Genomic DNA, 14,999 nt, shown 5'->3' with positions numbered 1-14,999 from the left:
ATGAAATCACATGTACTATACATGTCCTGTGGGAATTACACCAGTAATGTTCTACTGATGGTGTTCTGTGAGCCCAGAGAGTGGAGGGAATTTTAAAGTGGGTATCTAGGGCCTCCCTGGTGGCTCAAGGGGTTAAGCAGAGCACTGTGAAGCTATCCTCAGCCACTGCAGCACAAATTTGATCCCCAGCCAGAGAGCTACCCACATGGTGCAGCAGACCTCTCCTGTTTTGCCCGCTGCTCCCCTCAGCAGTGTATTTTGTCAGTCTGCCTGTTCTGTTCCCCACTCTGTCTCTGGTGAATCCTCTCACCACACAACCCCTGCACCTCTGACCTGTACTCTAGTTCTTGTATGCATAAATAAATATATAAAATAAAATGGGGATCTAATCCTGAGTGTGGGACTGCTGGCTGAATGCCCATTTTAGAATATAGTTTGCTTTCATCTCTTAGAAGAGATTGAAAAAGAAAAAAAATGGCAAAAAATTATTTTAGAGAAATAATATAACTAAGTATGACACTAATTTTGATGGGTTTCACTGGATTGATTTTACAAACAAGTATCTGATGGTAGAGATATGAAGTGCACAGGAAAGAGGGCACAATTACTTCAACATTAGAAGAAAATAAAAACCTGAGTGATGTAAGAGAAGTGCAATACTTGATACTGTTTCCTCCCTGGTGCTATACACACTGAAGAGTCCCTTTATTTCATTGATTCTATTTGTCATTCAAAATCTTAGCACTATTGCTAGTGAAATTAAATAGCCTTAGCCACCAAATAAACTGAGAACTTGAAAAAAGCGGGAAAAAAAAACATAGATTGGCTAACAGAACACAAAGTACATGCATTGAAATCCAAAGGTATAACTGGAAGGAAAACAATTTTCATTCTATTATTTTAGACATGACTGTGTGCTGCAATAACTTGTAAGTATTTAGTAATCAGAAAGTCAATGCCAATCTATTTGATGTAGTCAGAATCAAACACCAGAATATAGAACAGGTGTAAATGTTTTATAGTTGTAAGATATACTTGGCTAAGGTAATTACAACTTACTGTCTAATGTTTCAGTTCAGAATACATTTAAAACAGAGCATGAGAAAGCTAAGGGACTCTGTAGACAGGCACTGTCAGCAGAAAGAACTGTCTGGTGACAACTTGCTGCTGAGGGAGGAGACAGGAAATTCATAAAATAGAGCAATACTGAAAAAAAAAATAAATGGACAATCTAAAATTATTTAGTAATTTACAAAACAGTAAACTCCTAAATTATAACCATACTACAGTTTTGTTTATTATGTTTTTTATAAAGATGATGCTCAGTAATTGTGCACAGATTAAATTATATTAAATTTATACTGTTTTCTTGAGAAAACGGGGGAACATGGATTGCAGAACTGACATTTGTCAGTTTCACTTGACTTTCTACTCCTTTTGCTGTATCCAGATCTTCTTTTGGCTGGCCTCAGCCCTCCTCACTGTGCTTTCAGGTTTTCTCTTAACCTTAGTTCATGGCTGTGATAGGCATGTTTATGTCAAAATATTTGGCTGCTTGAAAGGAAAACTTAGCTAACTAAAATTAACTGACTTGAATACCTTCTTTTCTGGAAATGTCAGCTAAAGGCCATGTGGTGTAGTCGGAAGAAAAAGACATGTTAGATAAATTCATTAAAAGAGATATTTTTCATTTCTTTCTAACCTTTGAAAGCCAAGTTCCAGTGAAATTAGTTTCAGTAGTTCTCATTTGTATGATGTTTAATTTATACTAACCAAGTAAACTGCACAGGTAACAAATTGTTTAAATGGTTCAAGAAAAATGAAATAAAACTCAATTTAGTTAGTATTTCATGAGAAAATATTTTTGTTCCAATGATGGGCTTAATTATCCAAGTTGTGACTCTTTCATTCATGTAATATATACTTTATGGTAAATTGTTGAAATATTTAAAGGAAAATAAGCTTCAAGTTTGTGAAAATTTCAGAAGATACATTATTTTTGACTCAAGTCATCAGGCTTAGTTATCCCAGTACTGAATTTCCTTTCACAGACAGGAAATAAAAATGGATCTGTTCATGTTGCTTCTTTATTCAAACTTCAGTAGGCAAAATGTACTATACTTCCTCCTCTCATTCTTCTCATTGGCAGTTTTTTTTTTTTCTTTCCCCAAACATAGAATTCTATTTAATGCCATATATTTTTCTTTACAAACTAGAGAAAATATGGGTGTGGGATGGGAGAAAAAGGATAAAGAAAGTAATTTATTTTTTGAGAGATCATTAAGATGCCTGAGAACACTGGATAGATAATCACTCTAACAGCACTATGTGACCAAATCAAACTCCGAAGAAACACTTGTTTCCGTGGGTGTAAAGTGAATGTCAATCAAAATTTGAATCAATGAAAACACTATGAAAAGTGGAAAATTGGGCCTCTCTGGTGGCACAGGGTTTAAAGACGGCTCTATCAAGCTACTGTTAGCCACTACAGCATGAGTTCGATGCCCATGCGGCCAGGGAGCTAACCCACATGATGCAGCATACCTCTCCTGTCTTGTCTGCTGCTCTCTTAGCAATGTATTTCCATAGATCTGCCTGTATTGCTCCCCACTTTCTCTGGTGAATCCTCTCACCTCCTGCACCTCTTGTATGCATAAATAAATACATCATTTAAAAAAAAAAAAGTGGAAAATCTGGGCCTCCCTGGTGATGAAAGTCTTAATAGTCTCAGCACTATCAAGCTGTCGGAAGCCACTGCAGCAAGAGTTTGATCCCTGACCAAGAAGCTGACCCACATGGGACAGCAGACCTCTTCTGTCTTACCAGCTGCTCCCCTAAGAAGTATATTTCAGTCATTCTGCCTGTTCTGCTCCCCACTCTGTCTCTGGTGAATCCTTTCACCCCCTGCACCTCTGACCTGCGCCCCAGTTCTTATATACATAAACAAATAAAAATCTTTAAAAAAATAAAGAAAAGTGGAAAATCTGACTGACAATTTTAGTGTGAAACATACTAAAAAGTTCTTAGTCACCAGGTTTTTCTGTGACGGAGATAACATTTGAAGTAAAATAATTATTTGTGTTGGATCCTATATAGATTTGAGGGGCAAAAATCATAAAGACTCTTTGTGTTTAATTTGAGTCTCCCCACCCCTCCCAGGACCTTTGGAATTTCAAGTTATTTCTCTTCTCCCTGCAAAGCTCTGAATCACCCATCATTTTCTTGTTAATATTTTCTGTGTAACTGTGCTTACTACCCTCCTGTACTTCTTAGCTGGTGTCCCGAATCAATAGCTACCTTTGTTAGAGCAACCAATAATAACTTTGCTATCTAGATGGCTACTGTTGATGACATTTTCCTCCCAAAGTGATAGGTACTCCAAAGTCTGTAGTGCTAGGGTTATTTCACTAATAGGATGGCCTGGGATTCTTCTCTTTCTTAAGAGTATAAGACTATGAAAACAATTTCCCTATGAACTGTCAGGTATTTGAACTGTTAGCAGGCAGAATGAGGGACACCCCAAGACCTCCAGACATGCTTGCTCTAAATGCTCATTAAGATGCCACTTGCTGCCTAAAGACAAATTATATTCTAGCATGTTTTGCTAGGTTATTTTCAATAGAAAAGAACCTTAATATAATCAGTATGCAATAGAGAGAAGAAAAAGTACAGTTAAAATGGTTTCCAATTGAACACCCAAAGTTACCCATCCCCTCATGGCTAAATGCTGAGCCAAATAGGGTTGAGAACCAAAGCAAGTCCACCAGGGCCAGAAAGCCTGCCAAAGTCTAAGGCACCTTCTGGTGGACACCTGTAGGAAAGGGGCATAAGGGGCCAGCCAAATCTGGAATGAAAAAAGCAAAAGCAAAATAAAAGTCAACCTAAAAGTTGCCATTGTCAGCCTCCCTAAAGGTCCCCCACACATCTCACTGTCTCTTTCAAGTGACTCCTTCCAAGTCCACCAAGTTCCTGGTACAAGTCCAAGGCCGAGAAGTAAACACAGCTTCTTCACATATCTGTCCTCCAACTACCTCATCCAAGTCTTCTCTCTTTCAGTTCCTTCTCTCCCAAGTCCTTACTAGCTTCCCCTTGCTGCTCAGCTCCAACCTTCCTTTGGTGGGACAGGGAACCTGGAACATTCCCTTTCTATGGATATCACACTGTTACAGAAGAACAACATACCATTTATCATAGAATAGTATCTTTTTTCTTGTTGACCAAAAATTAATAACTTAGGATAGTACTCAGACAACTTTCTTCAATTGGAAACTTTTAACTCAAAAAATGGAGTAACATTTACACTGCTTAATTATTTAATGCCAGAGTATGAAGCTTGCTAGTGTTTATTCAAACAGATACAACATTCTAACCTTTTTCCTTACCCCAAAATAACAATGTGACTGTAATTTTATCAGGACCCTGCCCTAATTCCTCCTTAGAAGTTTTACATTTTTCAAATCTTCAATATCATTCTATATGCACTGTTATAAATTAATTTATACTGGTCAACAGATAATCAAATGAAAAGGCAAGAGGCAAGATCAAAGGATAAATATTCTGTGTCTGTTAAAACTGAAGTACTCAGTTTTAATTAATATTAGAAAATTGTCTTGGGATCTTAATTGACTAATCACTAGCTCTATTATTACTTTCCTAATTAGCAAATGCTTTGGCAGCCGAGCTAGTTCTTAGAGTTTTGTGTCAGAGTGACACAAAACGGTTCCCAAATTTAGAACATAGGTTAGCAGTAAGATGAAAGCTGCCAACAACCTTAGGAATAATCTATCAGACTCTGTCCCTCGTTATTTGGCCATGGCTGTCATGGTGAAAGATGAACTCTCTTATACTCAGATTGTTAATATAAATGAGCTCTATTTCACTTTGAGATGTCTTGATTGAGAATTCTTGAGATGACTCAGGTCAATTTTCTGAGAGGTTGCAACTAATTTAGAACATACAAGTGAGTATAAATAGCTTAAGCTGACCATTTTAATATGACATACTTTACTCTTGGGTTGAATTTCATTTGCTGTCCTAAAACCAATTATTTAGAATTTTAAAGTCTTTTCAGAGATCGCACAAAATCCCAACTAACCAAAGCATAAATTTCCCTCCTAGTTACAGATGTTTCAGAGATATATTGAATTGCAAAGGGTAGTGCTGATCCCTTGGGCACCCCATTGGCAAATTCTTTGTGTCCTGAGAATTGCCTAATTATTCCTTTGCTTTGTTCCCTATCTTTTAATCAAACTTTAACTTCTCTCCCTATGATTTCCTTGGTTTTATTAATGGAACTGCAAGAAAAACTTAATCAAAATCCTTCTTTGCAAGTTTAAACAAATTAAACCTGTTTCTTCTCCATATGTAATTTGTCTTTTATATTGTTTTTTTCTTTGTGTGGTATTTCTAAAGCAAATGCTATAAGAAAAAGAAGATTAGGGATTTATAGTCAGAAAGAAGTCTGTTGGAAAACTTTGTCAAGCTGAGGGTAATGTTAAGGTCATCTTGGTCAATTCTGATAATTATTGATGAAAAATAATGTGAAATTTATTCAATAAGACATTATTACCTTAAATATCTGAGTATTTTCAAATTAATATTTCAGTGTCAGAAAAAGCAGAGGGATGCATTTTTTTATGTTTTAAATTTGTCAATACAGAATTTATAATAAAGCTGAGCCCATATATAAATATTACATTTTTCAAAAATTCCTTCCTATTCCAAGGTATAAAAATGAAATGATTGATTAGCATTTTATATAAGGTCTAACAGTTAAAATTATAGTAAAAGATAATGAAATAATTTGTAATTTGTTTGTAAGTGAACACATGTAAATAAAATGAAAATTTTGAAAATTTTTTGCTGTTATGCCTCCTGATAAAAATCATAGATTCTGTACTATCTATAGTGTCAAGATCTGTGATGTATCAGATTTTATGCTACTTGAAGGTAACAAGTTAGCTTGCTAAAATTTCATGGATGTTAACAGAAGAAACTAGAGTCCATGGTATAAAACAAATGACTTGATTACTCAAACAACAGCAAAGAGTACAAATTTCATGTTCTAATTAATTTTCTTGCCTTTCTTGTTCCAATAACATGAATATGGAATTGGGTATAGCTGTATATTTCCTATAAATAAATTGGGTTTGTATCATAACTGAAGAAACTTGAGTTTAGGAATTCTCCAGTTCTCTGGCAAACCTGCCCTTCTAATTAATTATCTTGCCTTTCTTGTTCCAATAACATGAATATGGAATTGGGTATAGCTGTATATTTCCTATAAATAAATTGGGTTTGTATCATAACTGAAGAAACTTGAGTTTAGGAATTCTCCAGTTCTCTGGCAAACCTGCCCTTTTGTTCCTAAGAGACAGCATACTTACCATTCTTCTTTTTTTTTTTTTTTAAGATTTATTTATTTATACAAACACCCGGTACAGTCAGAAGCACGGGAGGGTGAGAGAATTCAAGAGCCAGAACGGGGAACAGAACAGGCAGACTGACGAAATACACTGCTGAGGGGAGCAGTGGACGGCAGGAGAGGTCTGTGCACCATGTGGGGCCCTCGCCTGGTGGCTGGGGATCAAACCAGTGGCCAGCACTCAACCGCTGCATGACTGGGGAGGCCCCTTATCATTATTCTTCTAGTCAGGAAATAAATCTGCCCTGTATCATGGAGGAGGAACTACCCGTATTATTCTAAGCCAGTACTGGTATAAACATTCTTGACAAGCCATTTCAGATCAAAAACCGTAATGGCACATAGAAACACCATCCCTATCTTTTCCTTATTAATGGATAGGCAGTCATCAGAATATGGGCTAAGACTTGCTTTCATTGTAACATCATCTTTCTGCAAAATTGTAGAAGAAGGCATTTTAATCCTTCACCTCTAATTACGTGAGTCTACTGACATCTAAATATAGATGTTATATTGTTATACTGACCTAGATACTCTGCAATCTGCAGTATGATACTAACTATACTACAGTATATATCATTATTATTCTATGGTATGGTAGTCTACAATTTGCTGGTAAATCATTAACACCTGACTTAGCAGTGGGAGGGAAATTTCACAATTTCCATACCTTAAATACTCCTAGTTATGACTTATTTCAAACTATTAAGCTGACACCACTCACCAGGGAATTGAGAAGATATATGGATAACTGACTCTGAAGAGTCAGTAATTTCTGGCTCCATAAGGGCTGGCTCTAGCCACTAATTAATGCTTAAATTTTCCTTAGCCAATTATTAGGAATAGAAGTTTTCATTTTTAGAGAATATTAATTCTTGCTGATTTGAAAGTAATTGGTAGGACATACACTAAAATTCAACTGAAACTCAGGAAGAGAAAAACACATTTCAACTATTTAAACTATATGTTTCATTGTGAAATTTGATAAGCATTCCTAATATGTTCATATTGCTTTCCTATTTCTTCCATATCAAAATAGAGAAAATTCATAAACATATCTGATTTTAATAGAAAAAATAATAAATTAGCACATTGCAATATTATCTAGTCTGACAAACAGAAATGTTCCTGGACTTGAGACTAGAACCCCTAGAAAAAAAAAGGAGGTTGAAACTGTTTAAACACTCAGTTACTTTACAGGACTTCATTAGCCTCCCCTTGTTACTTTGGAGTATGTGTGTGCCTGCTGCAGTGCAGTACAAAGTGGCTGAGAGCTACAGTCTGAGATGTAGACTGACACTTGCTGCAGCAGCAGTCAAGAGTGAATTATTTCAATCTGTGCCAGTGCGGCTGGAAAATTTACCTTCACATGCTGGAATTCCATTTCAGTCTGTCATGACACACTACGCTGAACCTGCTTCTTCATGAACCAGAGCATCAGTGCAACGTGGTCACTGAGATTTCTCGCCTCTCAAACACAGTTGGTAAAGCTAAATATCAAAAGAGAAAAATTCCAAAAAATTAATATCCTCTTCAAGGAATGAAAATACCAAAATGAATTGAGAATGCAAAAACAAATGCATAAATATCAGTAAAGAGGTTCTTTCCTTTTATTAACCACTACTTCTAGCTTGTTTGAAAAGTCTAGTGTTTGAGATGACTCCATTCTATTAAAAATATATTACTAGAACAAGAATTAATCAGTGCCTATGTGAGACAAAGTAGAGATGTAATCATTTGGTTAATTATTTACCTCAATTACTGTTTGAATCATTTACTTAAGAAAATTTTTTCTGCTTAAAATTTGGGCCATTGTGATCTTGTTTTAGATTTTCCATTCATTTTGTAAGGGATCGTTAATGGTGCCCTATAGTTCAAGAATACATAAATAATTTTATACATGAATAATGAATATTGTTAAATGATGTACAAAAATGTATAGAAATGGGTATTTTTGTATTCATCTGAAATATTCCCTAGCATTCATCATTTGCTCAAAGGTAATATGACATTCTGAAGTTAAAGACCCATATTGGAGTTTGCATTGTGCAATAATGAAATTTATAGAATACATCAGCTGCCAGTCCTCTACCTACACACACACACACACACACACACACACACACACAAACAAATCTGTGTTCTAAATGTCACCCACCAACCTGACTTAGCACTATTTTCCTTTTTGTCTGGGGGCAAGCAGAGAAATCACCCACTAATGTAGACAGAATAGTCTAGGGAAGTGCTTTTAGGAAAACCAAAGTAAAGATACATAAACATTACCTACAGAAAAGGGGCTACCCTGCTCCATTAGCACATACTAATAGATCAGTTTCTTAACTGAAATATTTAACATTTAACACTTCTGATACCCATGTAAGGAAATGTGGTATTAATAGGGAATACCTTAAGAAGAAAAAAGCTGAGTTAAGAAGTGAGTTTAGGGCCTCCCCGGTGGCGCAGTGGTTGAGTGCTGGGTTGTTGGGAAGCTACCTGCAGCCTCTGCAGCTCCAGTTGGATCCCCTGCCGCTGGCGAGGGTCCCACACAGCACGCAGACCTCTCCTGCTGCCCACTGCTCCCCTCAGCAGTGTATTTCATCATTCTGCCTGCTCTGCTCTCCGTTCTGGCTCTGGTGAATTCTCTTAACTTCCCACGCTTCTGACTGTACCCAGTGCTTGTATGAATAAATAAATAAAATAAATCTTAAAAAAAAAAAAAGAAGTGAGTCTATGAGAACAGGAATACGGCAAAACCATCAAACACAGATCAGGTTCAAATTAGAAGAAAGCAGTTTATAGGGAAAAATAGTAGTTTATGTAAACTTTTATTGGTTATTCATTAATTATGGCATTCTAACTTCTAGTCTTGATGTGGCATAGTCAATACATATTTTGTAATTTCTTTCCTGGAGTAAAGTAAAAATTTCCTTTCTAGTTCTAATTCTGTCTATGCTCTTGTTTGATATTTCATATACAAAAAGCAATGCTATCCTGGAGTTATATTTATGAGATGAATTTATTTTATGCCTTATAACTCCTCGGGGAAATGCAGTTTTTGCAAGATAGTAGTTTTCAAGTTTGACTCTGCATTTCAATAACTGAAAAGATATTATAACCCCAATTCCCATGTTAATATTTAAGTCAGTTTTCTCTGGGAGTAGACCCAGGCATCAGTATTTTTACAAAACTCCCATATCAATACAATACTTAGCCAAGTTTGAGAACCATGGTCGTATAAGAAAAATTTTACTTTATCTGTGCCCAAGATGGCCATAATGTTTCCCTCAACTTGATTAAACTTCCCACAGGTTTCTTCCTAACTCTAAGTCCTGACCTTCCTTTCCCACAGGTCATCTTGAATCTTTGAAATCTAAACACGAAGAAGTAGTTCTCTTATCTCACTCCCTATAGGAGAGTCTAACTTTGGTGGAAACCTCCTCCAAGTTTTAACACCACCCTCCTGTCATGAAGATAAATGAAAGCTTACTTTTCTTTTGGGTAAATCCATTTAGCAAATAGATTGCCCACAATCTCACCACTCCAGCTCTTAAAAACTGTCATGCCCTTTGTTCCAGTGGAGATGAGTTCAGATTGCATTGTTGATTCTCTTTTCTATTGTAATAGTTTAAAGTATTCTTTGTCTTGATAACTGTAAGTGTAGATATTTAACCAACAGATATATTGTTTCCTTAGCCATTAAATTATCCTTCGCATAAAACAGATAACAGGAACTACTTAATTCCATAGGTTGTCAACCATACTGCATGCGACATAAAATTTTAAAAAAATCTGATGATTGATACTTGCACAAAGAAATTCAGATTCATTTGTCCATGCGTGGGATTTGATGATGGGTATTTTTATATCCCCCCAGTTGACTTTATTTTTATTTTTTTTAAGATTTATTTATTTATGCATACAAGAACTGGGGTATAGGCCAGAGGCATGGGAGGGAGGGGTGAGAGGATTCACCAGAGACAGAGTGGGGAGCAGAACAGGCAGATTGACTGAAAACACTGCTAAGGGGAGCAATGGGCGAGACAGGTGAGGTCTCCTGTGCCATGTGGGTAGCTTCCTGGCTGGCCAGGGATCGAACTCATGCTACAGAGGCTGCAGATAGCTTCATAGAGCTGTGCCCAAACCCTTGCGCCACCAGGGAGGCCCCCCAGTTGACTTTCATGTGCAATTTAGATTGTGGAACAATTCATTCAAAAAAGGTGATGTTCTGTGCTGACATATTAGGAAGACTGGCACAGAAAAGGAAGAATAAATGAGAAAAAGAAACCAAATTTTTGAAATGAAAACCTGAAATTGTCAAACATTAAATACCTCTCTTTTGGATAATACTGTTATCATTGTGATTGTGTTTGCTTGTATAAATTAGTTTTATGACTGTGTGAAATATTTAACTACTAATCAAAGTACCATGTAGCAAAGTCAGAGTTTCTTTTTGATGTTAACAATCTAAGGAATTAAGAGGTAAGACAAGCATCATCTGTATCTAGTACATTAAAAGCCTTAATTTTCATTAGAGAGACTAATAAAATTAGACAGTTTTGTTTACTTTTGCAAGATTTGACAATCATTAGAAGTTTGAGCAGAGATGTAAACTTCATTTTTTTTTTTTGTTCCTTTAGATATTATTGTCTTAGTCTAACAAGTTGCCGTAACAGAGTAACATAAGCTGAGCGACTTACAAATAACAGAAATCTTTTTCTCATAGTTAGAAAGGCTGGGAAGGCAATCAAAATGTCAGAAAAATCAGTTTCTGGTGAGAGGCCACTTCCAGATTCATGATGGGCACCTTCTCCCCGTAACCCACAGGGCAAGGGAATTCCGGGGTTCCATTTATAAGGGCATTCATCCTATTCATGAGGTCACCACCCACATGGCCTAATCACTTCCCAAAGGTCCTGCCTCCAAATGCCATGAAATTGGGGACTAGGTTTCAGTATATGAATTTTGGGGTACACAATCATTCAGGCTATAGCAGTTATTCATGGTTATATAAGAATAATTTTGACAAAAACAAGATAAACTGATTTTTTTGGTAGTTTCCAAATTGAAAAATAAAACTATAAAAATTTTCCTCAACTAACAAAATTATATTTTGCTAAAATATGTAGAATAACAACATGAGATTAAACGGATATTTCTCAAATGGCACATAATGACAAATGAAACTGAAAACAATTTGCTGTGGCCTGAATGGGTGGGGGCTGTCCTGTGCATTGTCCAATGTTTAGCAGCATCCCTGCTTTTACCTACTAAAGGCTTTTTTTTTTTTTTCCCACAAAGTAAAATGTCAGAACAGAGATACTTTTCCAAATATGTATTGAGTCATTTCTATAGAGAATGAATTTTTTAAAAAGATTTATTTATTTATTTATGAACAGAAGAACTGGGATGTAGGTCAGAGATTCAGGGAGCGAGAGGATTTACCATAGACAGAGTGGGCAGTAGAATAGGCAGATCTACTGAAATACACTGCTGAGGGGAACAGTGGGAAAGACAGGAGAGGTCTGCTGCGCCATATGTGGGTTAGCTCCTTGGCTAAGGATTGAACTCATGGTGGTGATAGTGCTGAGACTTAACCTGTAGGCCACCAGGGAAGGCATTTTGTTAACATTTTCATATGAATTATTTAACTTTAAGAAAAACTCCAGGAGGCTTCCCTGCTGGCTCAAGGGATTAAGTCTCAACACTATGAAGCTATTGAAAGCAATGCAGCACAAGTTCGATCCCTGGCCAGGGAGCTACCCCACATGATATAGCAGACCTCTTCTTCCTGCCCCACCCCTTGCTCCCCTCAGCAGTGTATTTCAGTCAATGGCCTGTTCTGCTCCCCACTCTGTCTCTGTGAATCCTCTCACCCCCCTACATCTCTAGCCAACACCCCAGCTCTGGTATGCATAAATTAATAAAATAAATTTTTAAAAAATATATAAAAAATGAGAAAAACTCCATGAATAATATCATTATTATCTTAATTGCTTCCCAAGTAAGGAAATTGACTTGTTTGTTCAATGTGACATATATAGTGAGTTAGGGACTGATAGATAAGCACCTGAACAAACTCGTTTTAATACCAGTTGTTGGGTTCTTAACCACAAGTTTTCTTTTGAATTATTCCTTGATTTTCTATGGTGGTAACAATTCCTTGGATTTTTTTTTTTCTGGAACTAGCATTCCTCCACTTCCTTACATTTTTCACAGGTAATAACTAGATTTTCTATTACTAAGTTGCAGCTTATAGCCAGTAAGCAGTAGAGGTGACAAGGTCCAAACTTTTTTTCTTTTAAAAGCATTCATTGCTATGCTTCTGGATGAATTTAGCAAAGGGAAAGTTGAATCCCACAAAAATAATGAGAGAAAAAATAATGCGTTCCAACCTCAAAAATTCCACTTCCTGTAACTATGATTTTGATCCTATCCTGTATTTGTCCAGAATCTTGCTTTACATAATAGCCAAAAAGGTGACGTCCATATTCAGTGATTATGTGCTTAAACTTTGAAAATATTAGCATAGAATAGTGAAAAATGAGGTATCAATTTATGGCTTAAAGTCTTTCTAATAAATTGTAATGTAATGCATTTTGATTTGTATTTATGGACACTCCTTGAATTACCAGTCACTTGTGAATCATAAAGCCTTTTTGTGTGCAAAAAAAAAAAAAAAAAGAAAGCATTCTCATTTTCATGCTTGGGGCAATGCGATAACTTAGTCTTACAACAGCATCCAGATCAGTCAAAGTTGAGCTTGAGTTCTAATGTTATTAATTCAGTTGCCAGAGTAAAAGGTAGCTTCTGCTACTGAGAATGTAACTCTCAAAGCTATACCATGTAAACCAAAACCTAGAAAAATACCTTGGCCTTCACATGCAGTTTCAAACTAATTCACTAGGCCCAGGTGATTCCACTTCTGTTCCTCAAGTATTTTTTTTTTTAAGATTTATTTATTTATGCATATAAGAGCTGAGGTACAGGACAGAGGCATGGGGGGTGAGAGGATTCACCAGAGACAGAGTGGGGAACAGAACAAACAGACTGACTGAAATACACGACTGAGGGAGAGACAGGAGAGGTCTGCTGCACTATGTGGGTTGCTACCTGGCCAGTTGGGGATAAAACTCATGCTGCAGAGGCTACAGATTGCTTCATGGTGCAGTGCTTAACCCCTTGCACCACCAGGGAGGCCCAGGTCCTCAAGTATTTTTAGCTCATTAGGGTATTTGAGAAAAGTGTAGTCCCAAAACCTACCCCAGACATGCAAATCAGAATTTGCTTTATAACTGGGATTTTGGAGGTGAGCCTCACCCTTTCCTATGTTCAGCAGAGTACAATTCCTAAGCACTTCTTCGCCAACAGTAACTGATTTTACCACTGCATGAATTTTGAGATACTGCAGCTGAATTGCCTCCTGAAAGGTCTTCATTCACATAGAGCAGGTATCCTGTGTGGCCTCTACTTAATAACTCCTGCTTTAAAACATTTCAATTTCTGTGTGTGAACACTGAGATAAATAGCCAGAGTCTTTAACCAAGGAGACAACAACTAAAAACCGTGGAAGCTTGTTCCGTTATAGCTACAGCGATACATAAGTCTCTACAAAAGCAGCAGTTAGGTTGTGCAGGTGGTGATAAATGTGAAACTATAAATTCTAGAAATAGTAGTAGTAAATAGATAGAAATAAGAGTTATTCACAGATAAGGATATGAAGTATAATCTCTTTATTTTTTGCCAAATACAAGCTTCATATATTTTGTGGGTAGAGAGCTGTTCTAAAGAAAACAAATTCATAACCAATTGCCTCCTAGACTTGTCTGCATTAGTAAATTAGCAATAAAATATTTTAACTATAACATACATCATTATTAGCTTGGATATTTCTTCTTTGCATTAAAAAGTATCTCTGAGAAGAAAGAAAATATAACTTCCTTTCCTTTAAAATACAACATAATGCATTATATTCTTTCTACTCTGCCATGACCTTTGTTTATTGTGAAATACCCTTAAGTGCATGGATGTTATGTTTTGCAAATGTCATTTATAATTTGTTGAATGATGGTCTCTTTATTAAGTTTCCTTGTAGAAAAAAACAGAGAAAAGAAAGGTATATGTTACCATGTTTACTTATTTCCCACATGTAACTATGCTATATTAATTGATTTTTGTGCCTAAATTAATATCAAAAATTAACTACACAGCACCAATGGAATAGTTACAGTTTCTTCAGTTAATTGGACTTACAGTTCACCAAAAATATAAAAATATCAATATAAATTACTTTCATTGAATTGTAGATTTAATAAATTAAATTTGATAAATTTCTTAATAAAATGTTTTCAGATTTAGACCAAATGCATTATGTTAATGTTAGTGCATACATTTCAACTTTATCCAAGATATTCTATATTATACTTGTTCTTCTAAATTGGAGACAGTTTCTTCTAGTTCTAAGTTAAATTATTTTATTTTTAAAAATGGTCTTCCTCATTATTATATTAATTTGATAGCTATCTTACCCTTTAAACATTATAAAGCATTTAAAAAGTAGGTCACAGAGCAAATTAGA

This window comes from Talpa europaea (genome assembly GCF_964194135.1).
Source record: "Talpa europaea genome assembly, chromosome: 3".
NCBI lineage: Eukaryota > Metazoa > Chordata > Mammalia > Eulipotyphla > Talpidae > Talpa > Talpa europaea.
The sequence above is the reverse complement of the archived record's forward strand: the minus strand, read 5'-3'. Positions refer to the sequence as shown.